Here is a 14,592-nt window from a genome sequence, read left to right as displayed (position 1 = left end):
ATGTGGACAGGAGGGCTCTGCACTATTTCACTTGAAAGGGGGCTTTATGGGCATGGTGGCACGTGCCTTAATCCCAGCTACTAGGGGAGGCTGAGGCAGGAGGATTGCTTGAACCTGGGCGGCGGAGGTTGCAGTGAACCAAGATTCTGCCACAGCACTCCAGCTTGGGCAAGAGTGAGACAAAGGAAAGAGAAAGGAAGGAAGGAAGGAGGAAGGAAGGAAGGAAAGAAAGAAAGAAAGAAGGAAGGAAAGAAAGAAAGAGGGCTTTATAGCTTAAAAAAAAAAAAATCAGCCAGGCACGATGGCTCATGCCTGTAATCCCAGCACTTTGGGAGCCTGAGGCGGGCAGATTACGAGGTTAGGAGTTCGAGACAAGCCTGGCCAACATAGTGAAACCCCATCTCTACTAAAAATACAAAAATTAGCCGGGTGTGATGGCGTGCACCTGCAGTCCCAGCTATTCGGGGGATTAAGGCAGGAGAATCACTTGAACCCTGGAGGTGGAGGCTGCAGTGAGCTGAGATCACACCACTGCACTCCAGCCTGGGCAACAGAGTGAGACTCCGTCTTGGGAAAAAAAAAAAAAATTAAGCCACAGATCTAGTACAACCCTCCAATCTCACAGATGAGAAAGAGACCCTGAGAGGCTGGGTGATTCAAACTGCTGTGTCAAAACAGCACGCAAGAAAGTTACAGTCTGAGATTTTGTTTGTTTTTTGTTTTTGTTTTTTGAGACAGAGTCTCACTCCCTAGCCCAGGCTGGAGCACAGTGCCTCAATCTCAGCTCACTGCAACCTCTACCTCCTGGGTTCAAGCGATTCTCCTGCCTCGGCCTCCTGAGTAACTGGGACTATAGGTGCGTGCCACCACGCCTGGTTAATTTTTTTTTTTTTTTTTTTTTTTTTGTATTTTTAGTAGAGACGGGGTTTCACCATGTTAGCCAGGATGGCCTTGATCTCCTGACATCGTGATCCACCCGCCTCGGCCTCCCAAAGTGCTTGGATTACAGGCGTGAGCCACCGCGCCCGGCCAGGTCATTCTAATTTTTTAATCAAGGTATAATTTATATACTGTAAAATACCCACCCCAAACAGTTTCATCTTTATATTGTTGTCCCACCCCTCCGCCCGGCCCAGTCTGAGGTTTTTGTATTTCATTTTCAGATAAATTCTGTATGCACATATTATTCCATTTTAAACTGAAAACTGTATTAGCATCAAGGTGACCTCTGGAACCAAAGGGCAAAGAAAGAGGCAGGTGCAGACTTCCCCATCATTCCTCCTCCTCCTCGTCTCCTTGCCCTTCCACATCCAGGGAAAATCCTTCTCCGCCAGGCAATGACTTCATCGTTTCCTTCTCACTAATTTGAATACTCTTAAGGGAGAGCCAAACAAAAAAGCAAAATGATGAATGACTCCTTGTGCAATGCAGAAAAAATGTGGCGTTTGGGATCTCAAAGTGACGGAATACCCCTCATGCAGAAACAGAACATGCTTCTCTCCAAAACAAAAAGCAGAAACAAAGGTATTTCAGACCTCAGAGGGTGTTTTGCCAAATGCTAGGTATGTAAAAGATTTTAAAGGGGCAGGTGAAAGCAAATCAACTCTCACCTCCAAAGCAGGTAACTGTTTTATTTGAAAGAAAAACAAAAGTTCCTCTAAATAAGCCACAAAGCTAAGTCAGGAGAGAAACAGAAATGGGAGAGGGGGATGCCTAACAAGTAGGAGGAAAAATACCTGCTGGCTTATCTGGCACATTTATTTTATACATTTACAGATTTTGACTAAAACACATTTTTCACCCAGAGTTCAGCCTCTATCTGCACACCCCATGTGTCCAAGTGACTGGTCAGACCTCAGTTATCACAAACACTAACTTCTAAGAATATCTAAAAAAGTTTCTACTTAGAAACTACTGTTAAATCATAATTCAAGTTTGGTCAATGCTGCTTTCTTACCACAGATTTCTTACTGCATCTGTATCTTGAAACACATTCTCAGGTTTTATTTGCAGGTTCCAAAGTCGGTGGCTATCGGCAGTGCCGTGTGGGGAACGCACCTGCCTTCACTGATAGCTGAAGAAGAGATTAAACCAACTCTTGGTGGCCACCCCACTCTGTGTCAGAGACTATGCAATGGGCTTTCCACAGGGCCACCTGCTTTGACCTTCCCCACATGAATGGCTGCTAGGTCCAAACCGCAGACCACAGCCAGACGACAGATGAACAAATGCACTCAGACACAGGAATCCAGTGAAAGAGTGGGCTAGGGGACTGGGCCACCCACAAACACCAAGAAGGGTACTGTAAAGAGTCAGCAGCCACAGCCCTGAGAAGCCGGCATTGTGGGCATCTATTCAGTATAGATTTAATGACAAAGGCCTTGAGTTAACACATTTGTGGGCAATTCATACCGGAGAGAGTAGTTCTGCACGTGGATGATTAAGGGCAAGGTTCCGTGGCCTCAGTGAACTAACTTATCTAGATCAATTTATTTATGTCCCCTTGTTATCTAACCTAAGCTTTCAGGCACCAGATTATAACCAGAGGCTGGTTATTCCAAGGTCATGTCATTGGCCCTCCTGCTAAGGAATAACTCCTTTACAATCTATAGACTAGAGAGGAAGCCGTTCCAAACATCAGTGGATTCAGCTCACTACTAAACTACAATCAACACACTTGGCTTTTTCTCTAAGATAAACCTGAACTAGGGGGAAAAGAGTGTCACCATCTTGATTGATTATCTTTTCTAACCCCAAACCTTGCCTTATTACCTTTTGTGGTCTTTTATTGCTTGTTTAAATAAAACAGAGGCATCTGACAAAATGAGTATTAAATGTAGTTACAATCAAGCAATTCTGCAGAGTAATAAACATCTGGGGTTTTTTTTAGAGATTCAAGAGAATGTAGTAATGTCAAGTGCACATGTTTCTGACTGTCATGGAAGGTTCAGGGGTCTCAGGAAGGTGTGGGTGATGCACAAGGCATATCCACGGGACTGCGAAAATGTTCAAACCACTGCAGATTTGGCTCTTTTGAAATGACTGTGAATTACCGGTGAAAATGATAATTAAAGGGTTAAGATTTTTAAAAAACAGAAATTTCAATGAAAAAGAGACTTGCTTCACATATAAGAGAAACACAAACATGGACAACTGACTATGTTTTCTCATCTTTCAAAAAAAAGTTGGACTAAAACAAAACATTTTTGGCAAAACAGTAACCAGCAACAAACAATTGGTTCTAGTATGAGAAAAAAACTGTCGAAATCTTCAACAAAAACTCCATTCGAAGAAAACACGTACTACGCCAGGCACAGTGGCTCATGCCTATAATCCCAGCACTTTGGGAGGCCGAGGTGGGAGGATCACTTAAATTCCGCAGTTCAAAGCCAACCTGGGTAACAGAGTGAGACCTCTGTCTCTACAAAAAATTTAAAAATTATCCAGGCATGGTGACTCATGCCTGTGTTCCCAGCTACTTGGGAGGCTGAGGTGGGAGGATCACTTGGACCCAGGAGGTTGAGACTGCAGTGGGCCATGATCAGACCACTGTACTCCAGCCTGGGCAACAGAGCAAGATCCTGTCTCCAAAAACAAGGATACACATAGCACAATCCTGAGCACGGACCACACCAATCTGTTTCATGGACATCCACAGCACTGATGCTGAAGGATGCATCACGAAGGCTAAAAAGAATTGCACACAAAGTTTAAATAATAATGAGATTTCCATGAATATTAGCTATGTACTATGAGTCTGCTGACACATTATCTCAGTGCATCCTTACCCTATCCAGCGAGGCAACCTGAAAGAGGGCCCAACATCCTCTCTATTCCCCATGGGTCCCAGAGCCTCACACAGGGTCTTGCACACAGCTGGTGTGCCAGAGAAAGTAGTTGGTAATTAAACTTTCTATTTTTAAGGAGACTATTACCAGCTACATGACACAGATAAGGAAATAAAGGCATAAAAGGTTGCTGATTCTCCCAAGTTTATTTGTCTAATAAATTGGGATTCCAAACCAGGGCCAGCAGGACCCATCCCAAGATCTAAGTAATGTAAAATGAGTGAAGCATGGCCGATACACAATTTCTGCAAATACTTTCTAACTCAGCTATCCTACCATGCTATCTAATTTTTTTTTTTTCCTAAAAGTCTCATATACCCTCAAAAGATGAAGACTGCCACCATTGAGAACATTCAAAAGATGGGTGCTGTTGGCCAGGCACAGTGGCTCATGCCTGTAATCCCAGCACTTTGGGAGGCTGAGATGGGTGGATCACGAGGTCAGGAGATCGAGACCATCCTGGCTAACACGGTGAAACCACGTCTCTACTAAAAATACAAAAAATTAGCCAGGCATGGTGTCGGGCACCTGTAGTCCCAGCTATTCAGGAGGCTGAGGCAGGAGAATGGTGTGAACCCAGGAAGCAGAGGTCGTGGTGAGCCGAGATCGCACCACTGCAACTCCAGCCTGGGCAATAGAGCGAGACTCCATCTCAAAAAAAAAAAAAAAAAAAAGAGAGAGAGAGAGAGAGATGAGTGCTGTGGGTTTGAAAGAGCTTCAGCAGAGTCCCTGCCATGGCTGGGCAGCTTGCTCTACCCTGAAGGAGGACATACTCACTCCACTCCAGGTGACATTCACTCCTGCTGTTCTGTGCAGTCAAACTTGGGATGCTTCAAGTTGTCCAACAGTAAAATGATATTCAACTGCAATGGACTGAATGTGTGTGTTCCCTCTCCAATCCTCTGTCAAAATTCATGTGCTGAAATCCTAACCCCCAATGTGATGATAATCACTTTTAGGGGTGATTAAGTCATGAGGGTGGAGCCCTCACTAATGGGATTAGTGCCCTTCTATCTGAGGACCATTGAGAGCTCTCTCACCCTCTTTCTGCCATGTATGGATACAAGAAGTCAGCAGTCAGCAGGGTCTAGTGGCTCATGCCTGTAATCCCAGCACTTTGAGAGGCTGAGGCAGGTGGAGCATTTGAGGTCAGGGGTTCGAGACCAGCCTGGCCAACATGGTGAAATCCCGTCTCTACTAAAAATACAAAAAAAAAAAAAAAATCAGCTGGGTGTGGTGGCGCAAGCCTGTAATCCCACCGGCTCAGGAGGCTGAGGCAGGAGAATTGCTTGATCCCCGGAGACAGAGGTTGCAATGAGCCGAGATCCTGCCACTGCACTCCAGCCTGGGCCACAGAGTGAGATTCCGTCTCACACAAAAAAAGTCAGCAGTCTGCAATCCAGAAGAGAATGTGACTAAGCTGGGTAGCGCCTTGATCTCAGACTTCCAGCCTCCAGAACAGTAAGAAACAAATTTCTGTTGTTTATAGGCCGTTCAGTTCATGGTACTTTGTAAATAGAACACATATCACTATCATAAAATGGTAAACACCACAATAACTCTACCCTCCTTAAAAAGTCAGTTACAGAATATGAAAACAACCAACCAAGAACACTAAAAATTAATATAGAAGCTTCTCTGAAAAATACCAGGCCACAAAATAATTCAACTTCAGGAGCTTGGCATGTGAAAGGTTAACTTATTCAGGTGTTGAATTGGAACAACAAAAAAATTTTGATGGAGAACTTGCCAGAATAACCCTTCGGTCACAACCGTTGCCAAAGTCAAAGGCCAAAGTTATATTTTAAACTTTAGAAGTAAACATTAAAATGAAGGGTTTTTTTTTTAATTCTCCAATAATTTTCACTTTTAAAGTACCAAACTGACATAAAAAAATTCGTGCTAATTATCCCAAGGAATCGACTTCTTTAAAAACCCTTTATTTCACAATTACACTAATATCCCATTAATTTGGGACACTTACCAATGTATTTATTCTTTGCTCATTACCTGTGTGCACATTAAGAGTACACCAATAACACAATACAGGCATTAATATGGAAAACATCAACAAAAGCCATCTGGAAAGCTAATGAATAATCAAGGGATTTCAAATTAAACTACAGAATTTTCCCTTAGAATCTTTAGGACAACACTGTCAAGCTCAATCTATTCACTTCGCCTCCAGAATCAATTTTTCAAACTTTATGACAGGTCTAATCGCTTCCACCTGTGTCTCCAGCTTGACTCTTGACTGGCATGCTACCAGCCAGAGTGGAAATGTAGACAAAGACCCCTATTAGGATCCGGCTGTTTCTCTACTGTGAGGTCACTCAGCCATTAAATTAGTTCCAGCCCAATTTCTGTCCTCTCGGGCCTCGATTTCAGGGGAGGAGGGTGCAGAGTTGAGTCAGTTAGCAGCACAGAACCATAAGGGAAGAAATGGAGGAAAAGATATTTGGGACTGACTAGGTAGGTGTACACGAAGCTGAAAAGCTGGGATTGGCCCCAAACTCTGAAATCGAAATACTATCTTTCTTAAATGACTGCAGCTATTCTCTCCAGTGCAATCCTGTCCCCCTTCCCATTTAAATACATATATATATATTTTATGGGATTGTGTTTCCTTTTCTTCTCCTTCATTTGAAGAAAGTCAACTGTCTCCCACACAATGTTTCCTCAACTCACATGAGGCTGATTTACAAAACTAGCTCAGCCATCTGAAAGCACCGGAGGTCACTGAGAGATAGAAAGGCTGGTTGGTGAAGGCTCTGGGGTGGGGGCATCACCAGGTCAAAGGAGGTGAGCTGAAGGTGCCTGGAGAGCACCTAGTGTTCCAACGCCTCTGATCTCACAGCTGAAGACAGTAAGGCTCAGGGAGGAGAGACTGTCAAGGTCACAGAGCTAGTGGATGATAAAGTCTTGGTTCCAGCATTTTCCTTACTAGATTACGAGCTCTACAGCATCAGGAACAAGGCCCAACACATAGTAACTGCAAAAACAAAAACAAACCCCGCACATCTCTCCTATATCACTGAGCCCACTTCATTTCTGCCCAAAGCCCCAATGCTCAGACCAAGAACGGTGTATGCAACTTTACAAACTGGCACATGCACTAGGATCTGCTTCTGCAAATGCGCCGTCTAGCATGGACGCTGCCTGAGCCACCAGGACACCTCTCCAGTGCCTAACACGGTGCCTGGTATACAGGGGGTGCTTCAGAACTGTTTATCCCATGAGGCAAAGAAGTCAAATCTAAGCCTGAAACATCAAGGGACTCAAACAGCGACAAATGAGAAATCAGCTTATTTAATAAGAAAATCTAAAATATTATTCACAAATACAAAACGTCCAACCCTCGGCCAGTTCATTCAGATTGCACAAGTATACGAAGGAAATCAGCATAAGCAAGGTTATGCTCATCTGCTCACCACACATTGTGGTTTCACGTCATTTCACTCTCAGATGGAGATTTGATATGAGTCAATCAAAAAAGACGCTATCGGCCAAATAAAAGATGATTCCAAAAATAGCACAATGACTCGGTTACCCCAAGCTCCTATGTTTCACAGTCTAGCCTCATGCTGTCTCTAGAGGGTTGTCATTTATCAGGAGATTAAATAGAATGTGCCACACTCCCACCATGTCAAGGCAGAGTGAACTCTGGGAGGGGCTTTTCCTGCAGTGACAATGGATTTGCAGTGGCTGGTCCATACCCCCTTCCCTAGACCCCACCACCACCAATAGCTCACATTTGCAAAGGGATTCCTGAGCTGTAGCTGTGGGATGTGAGCCTGGAACAAGGGGAAGTTCACTGTCCCAGACACATACACGGACTGGACCCATGTCCCTGAGACTCTACTTAACTGGCTGAGCTAACTGCTCACAGGGAAACCTACCAGGAAATAGCACAGAAAAATAAAGACCTCTGGCATGAAACAAAACCGGCAATACACACAGCATGGTGATATGGTTAGGCCCTGTGTCCCCACACAAATCTCATCTTGAATTATAATCCCTGTAATCCCCATAATCCCCAGGTGCCAAGGGAGAGACTGGATGGAGGTAATTGCATCATGGCGGTGGTTTCTCCCATGCCGTTCTTGTGATAGTGAGTTCTCACGAGATCTGATGGTTTTGCAAGTGTTTGGTAGTTCCTCCTGTGTTCATTCTCCTTCCTGCCGCCTTGTGAAGAAGGTGCCTTGCTTCCCCTTCGCCTTCCACCATGATTGTAAGTTTCCTGAGGCCTCCCCAGCCATGCTGAACTGTGATTCAGTTAAACCTCTTTCCTTTATAAATGACTCAGTCTTGGTTAGTTCTTTATAGCAATATGGAAACAGATTAATACATATGGCATTCGGAAGGCGTTACCCTGGCAATAGTCTGGAAAAGCAATTCACGGTCAGGAAGACATGTCAGAGAAAATGGCTGGAGCCTGGGATAAAGGATGAAATGACCTTTTCTAAGCAAATGAGTTGGATGGCACAAGTCAGATTCCTGGGGAAAGAGCATCACTCACGGGGTTTTGACTTTTGACTGGGGGTGGAGGGGACTCAGTCATCAGCAAGCGGCACCCACATTGCCCTGTGCTGCTTCCTTTCCTCAGAGTGTTCTCCCCTCTACTCAATCACAAACATGCTTCCAAATTTGTGGGATGGGGGCACAAGGTGAAGGCAGTGGGTTCATGCTCTAAGACAAGCCACTCGCATGCCCAGAGAGATCAAAAGAAAGCTCTCTACACCAGTACCATGGTAGCTCAGCTGGATTTGCAAAGAAAATATCATGTCCTCAAAAATCTGTAAGAAATCTCCAAATCCGCCTAGATGTGTAAACACCTTAAAAAAAATTCCTCTAATTACCTTGAGTAAGCACTGAAACAAAAGCAGTGCTGTAAGTCAAATAATTAGCTTCACCTGTGATCCTAAATCTGGTAGACCCTGGCACTATGAGAAAGTATACTACTTTCAGGGCTTCCAGGTATTTTTCTTGATAGTCTGAAAAACTGAAAGTACATTCCTGAGGCAGAATCTTAATTGTCTTCCAGTGTCTACCCTCCTCTCCTCTTTAGTGATAATAGAAGCCTGGTTTCCAGTGAGATCCATGGATGCCTGCTATAAAGACCACATTTATTTCCCAGCCTTGTTTGTACATCACGTGACTAGGTCCTGTTCATAATATATAAACAAAAAGGCCATATGCAACTTCTGTCCCTTGAAGAACGGGGATGTGGCTTCATTACCCCTTCCTCCTGCTTACTGGCTCAAGTAAGAACACAAACACTGGGATCGCCATCCTGGACATGTGCTGAAGGTGGCCAAGCAATTCAATTGGGCCCTTGACACATGAGCCAACACACCAACGCTGGACTTCCCATCTCAGTCTATCTCATTTGCAGGAGAGAAAAATAAACTTCCATTCTGTTCAAGCGACTTCTATTTTCGGATATCTGTTGCACACAGTGAAACGTAATCCTAATGGACCTAGGAACTGGTACCTGAATCGGGGGTGCTAGGTCTCAGATTGTATGTATGCCACCAGAAACAAGGAATAAAAATGCAGCCTGATATGGAGGAGATGGGCAGGGGACTGCTGGCAAAGACACAGGTCTCACAGGTTCTCAACTGCTGATTGCCGCAGCAAAGCCTTTGATGGAGGAGTCCCGACCTTCTACATGTTGGGAGGTAGACCTGGTGTCTCTTAGAAGCTCTATCCTTATAGGAGACAGCTCTGAAAAATCAAAATGTCAGTGTTTGCCAGTCCTTGACACTGTCCGCAAGGTTCAATCAAAGAGAAATGACCTCCAGCTAAAGCTAACTAGTCTCAAGAAAGTGGAAAAGAATACAGATTGGATTAGAAAGGAGCTCTGTGTCAGCAACCAGCAATCTAAGTTGAGCCTATGGGGCTGTCCCTGCAGCCCCAGCAGGAGATAAGACAGAGGCTTCACCACTAGAGCCCAGAAGTCTTGTGCCAAAGACATGATGAAGGGCCTGGCCTTCCACCCAAGCCCACGGTTTCATTTGGCCCAAGGGAGTTGCTATTAAATTGGGAGGGAAGGGAATGGCAGAGCGTTGAGGCCTTTAAAAGACCAGAGTTTTTAGGCTGAAAAACTGTCTAGACAAGATCTTGATGGTTACTCACATGGAACCAATCAGAAGCAGACTAGAGGGCTACTAAAGTCCTGAGAGACTTATATCTGTACAGAAACCTTAACGCTGGCCTATAAAAAGCTGTGACTATTCAGTCCTCAAAACAATACCCAGACCCCAAATCTTCCCAGGAAGCGGGTGTTGGAAGCCCATCCTCTCCAGTATCCGTCTCTGATGTGGTACAGAGAAGACCCTTTCAGAAGGCAAAGCCATGGCCCCAAAAGATCCCGGGCAAGAGCATTCCCGGAGGGCAGAACACGGATTGCCAGACAGCAAAAAGGAAACGTATTGGCCGCTAGTGCAGGGGGTGCAGGGGTACTTGATGGTCCCAATTTCTACTACAGCAGCGTGGCACATGGTGTGCTGGGGGCAGGGAGCTCATCGGTTTCAGCTAACAGACTGCAAGACCTTAACAGGTACATCCGGCCCTAAAAGAGAAAAGGGCCCATCATCCAGAGATCCTGAACCTGACCAAGAGGAAGGAAATGAATGTGATACTAGGGCCGTTTTCCTTGAGGAATAGGTGAGAGTTTTCTATGGAAGGGAAGACAGACGCATGCGGACTATCTGGGACCTCAGCAGAAACTGCTGGCTGTTCCCTACTGTGTCCTTCCCCGACTTCCAATTTTCAGCTGGTGCAGGTTCCATGATGGGGAAGGGCTGACGGAGAAAAAGAGATGTTTTTAAATCGTATGATCAAGATCTACACGTAATGTAAATTTCACTTCTACTTCAGCCCATTAGGAAAGAGCTGCCCAATTGCTACAGACATGATACACACAGACGAAGAGAGAAATAAGCATTGAGAGGACCCAGTCCATGGTTTTGAAAATTCTTCTTGTCTTGTACAGTTGGTTCATCAAAGTGATAGTCTCATCATGTTGCCCAGGCTGGTCTCAAACTCCTGGGCTTAAGCAATTCTCCTGCCTCAGTCTCCCAAAGTGCTGCAATTACAGGCATGAGCCACAAAAAAAGTATCCCACTTTTTTTGATATGGAGTCTCGTTCTGTCGCCCAGGCTAGAGTGCAATGGCGTGATCTTGGCTCACTGCAACCTCTGCCTCCAAAGTTCAAGCGATTCTCCTGCCTCAGCCTCCTGAGTAGCTGGGATTACAGGAGCACGCCACTACTGCCTGGCTAGTTTTTGTATTTTTAGTAGACACAGGGTTTCGCCATGTTGGCCAGGCTGGTCTCGAACTCCTGACCTCAAGTGATCCACCCACCTCAGCCTCCCAAAATGCTGGGATTACAGGTATGAGCCACCGCACCTGGCCGTATCCCACATTTTTGATAAATATTCAGAAACAGGAACAATTCCACACACAGTAAATTCTGTTACCTAGAATTCTACACACTGGTGTAATACTAGTGTTTTGACACTGTTCCAGTAATGACTCGAAAGCACTAAAACAATGGTCCCTAACCTTTTTGGCACCAGGGTCCAGTTTTGTGGAAGACAATTTGTCTATGGACGGGGGGTTGGGGAGTGGTTTCAGGATGAAACTGCTCCACCTCAGATCACAAGGCATTAGTCAGATTCTCATAAGGAGCACGCAACCTAGATCCCTCACATGCACAATTCACAATAGGGTTTGAGCTCCTGTGAGAATCTAATGCTGCCGCTGATTTGACAGGAGGCAGGGCTCAGCCAGTAATGCTCACTTGTACCGCTCACCTACTGCTGTGCGGCCCAGTTCCTAACAGGCTGCAGACCACAGCCCGGGGGTCAGGGATCCCCGCACTAAAAAATAACGTATGAGATTCGTTGATTTGTGCAAAGCACACAAAAGCAGCAACTGGAAGAGAACAGCTGCCAGTACACGTTACCTATTATTACTACCACAAATAGACTATGTTTCCATAAGGATAGCTCGTTAACATGGTTTGGATTTATGTTCCTGTCCAAATCTCATGTCAAATTGTAATCCCCAGTGTTGGAGGAGGGCCTGGTGGGAGGTGACTTAGTCATGGGGGTGGATATTCCCCTTGCTGTTCTCATGATAGTGAGTTCTTATGAGATCTAGTTGTTTAAATGTGTGTGGCATCACCCCCTTTGCTGTCTTCCTCCTGCTCCCAACATGTAGGACGTGCCTGCTTCCCTTTCACCTTCAGCAATGATTGTCAGTTTCCTGCGGCCTCCCCAGCCATGCTTCCTGTACAGCCTGTAGAACAGTGAGCCAATTAAACCTCTTTTCTTTGTAAACTACGCAGTCTCAGTTCTTTATAGCAATGCGAGAAAAACTGATACACTCAGGTAGGATCAAATAGAGTTTTAGAAATATTTTGGCCTTATTCTTAGAACGTAAGAAGCCATGTATTTTGTGCATCCATCCATCTCGTGGTCCCTCTGACACCAAGGTGACCTCTTCAAATGTCTTCTCCTTAAAAAGGCAACTGCCTCCCCAGTAGGAATTTCTTCCCAGGTTCACTGACTCAGTAGGTTTCTGTGAGTAACTTCACTTCGTAGTTTTAGGAAGGAACCTCCGGGAACAGTGGATGCAGGGCATCTATGGTAAGCTAAGGCCGTCAACAACCATTCATTCAGTATCAGCTCTGCACCAAGTGAGGGATTAATAATTAATAATCAAACCAAACAAGAAGAGAAACAAAGATTCCAAAACACCCTCAGAAAGGCCAAAATATTTTTCCCCCTTTGAAAAAAATAAAAACTCTTAACCCTATGGGAGGTTCCACCTCTAGTGTTGGCCAGCTCAGCTTCAACGTCTGTCAGACACTTGTACAGACCTGAGTTTCCTAAGGCGGAGGGTCTTTTTTTTAAAGTTTAATATCAAAAGTGAACTTCCTGATATCCAAGAATATTAAGGCAATATATTTACACAGGTTCTTTTTTCACCCAAAAACACAGGCTGGACAGCATATGGTGAAGCCCAGCCCTGTGCAGATGCATGGGAGCCTTGGCCCGTCCGCACTCTCAGGGCGTGTGCTGCCCACCTGGTGACATGCTGCCCTGGCCACGAGCTCCAGGACCACACTGCCAAGGTTCCAGATGGTGCTGACACGAAATATTCTTCAGTATTCTCCACAGAAACAACAAAAATGGCCTGGAAGTACCCATATTTTTCTATCTGAATTTTGCCCCCCCCACCCCGCAATCTTCTGTTCAATAACTTATCTGATTTTTTTATCCAGAAAATGTAACTATCACGAGTTACCCCTTCAGTATAATAAAGTCTTCACTTGAGTAACAAAGGATTATCACAGAGTTTGCAACAAGCAAGTGATGACTGTTCCATCTACAAGAACAGGCATTTTCTTTTTCTACTGGGAAGCAATGGATGTCGCGGGTGGGGTGGAAGCAGGAGAGTTAAGAAACGCTGAAAAACAAAAGTACCTATGACAATACAAATTAACTCAGTACACAACAATTGTTAATGAACACTGGCTCACAATTCCCCTCCCAGTTCGCCCCCGTTACTCTGATAATCCTCCCAAACGATTCCGCCAAAGCCTCCTCTAATACAACACATATACTAAAACTGCCATTCCGATGACCCTAAGTTTGACAGTCAAGAAAATGCTAAAGTTGGCTCCTCATTTTGTATCACTATAGCATTAAATTCCAGAAACTATTATTAAGAAAACAGGCCAAACTATTCCCATACATTGAATTATACCTCTGTCTAATCACGTGGTCCCATGAGTAAAATGCTTAGAAACTATGAATCCAGTTATTTTTGGAATATTTCACTCCTTAAATTTTGACCCCACATTAAAGGAAGGCACTTTTGTTATTCCCTCCCTCTATAACCCAACTTTTTTTTTTTTTTTTTTTTTTTTCGAGATGCAGTCTCGCGCTTACCCAGGCTGGAGTGCAGTGGCCTAATCTCAGCTCACTGCAAGCTCTGCCTCCTGGGTTCACGCCATTCTCCTGCCTCAGCCTCCCGAATAGCTGGGACTATAGGCGCCCACCACCACACCCAGCTAATTTTTTGTATTTTTAGTAGAAACAGGGCTTCACTGTGTTAGCCAGGATGGTCTCGATCTCCTGACCTCGTGATTCACCCACCTCGGCCTCCCAAAGTGCTGGGATTACAGGTGTGAGCCACCATGCCCGGCCTATACCCCAATTTTTAAAACTAAAATAGTATTAGTACTATTGGGGAGTTTAAAACAATTCATTTATTTTCCATTTTTAAATCTTTAATCAGAGTCTACATAACAGAAGGAATCAAAAGGAAAACTTGCAATAAGAGTAAATTTCAAATATCCAAATGGGGTTATGGACTGCTTTAGAAAAGGTACTGAGGCTGAGCATGGTGACTCACGCCTCAAATCCCAGCACTCTGGGAGGCTGAGTCAGGAGGATCACTTGAACCCAGGAGTTCGAGGCCAGCCGGGGCAACATGGGGAAATCCTGTCTCTACCAAAAATACAAAACTTAGCTGGGCGTGGTGACGTGTGCCTAGAGTCCCAGCTACTTGGGAGGCTGAGGCAGGAGCAACCATTGAGCTCAAAAGGTCGAGGCTGCAGTGAGCTGCAATTGTACCACTGGACTCCAGCCTGGGTGACAGAGCAAGATCCTGTTTCCATAAATAAATAAATAAACACATAAATACATAAATGTATTGGATAGTAATG

At 44.8% G+C, this 14,592-nt stretch overlaps 1 protein-coding gene across 5 annotated transcripts in view; it reads right to left on the bottom strand.

Annotated features, from left to right (window-relative positions):
* HLCS (holocarboxylase synthetase) overlaps positions 1-14,592 on the bottom strand; it is a 250,179-nt gene that overhangs the window by 140,318 nt on the left and 95,269 nt on the right. The gene's annotated exons all lie outside the window — the stretch shown is intronic.

Source organism: Piliocolobus tephrosceles, chromosome 19, assembly GCF_002776525.5.
Source record: "Piliocolobus tephrosceles isolate RC106 chromosome 19, ASM277652v3, whole genome shotgun sequence".
Classification (NCBI taxonomy): Eukaryota; Metazoa; Chordata; class Mammalia; order Primates; family Cercopithecidae; genus Piliocolobus; species Piliocolobus tephrosceles.
The sequence above is the reverse complement of the archived record's forward strand: the minus strand, read 5'-3'. Positions and strand labels throughout refer to the sequence as shown.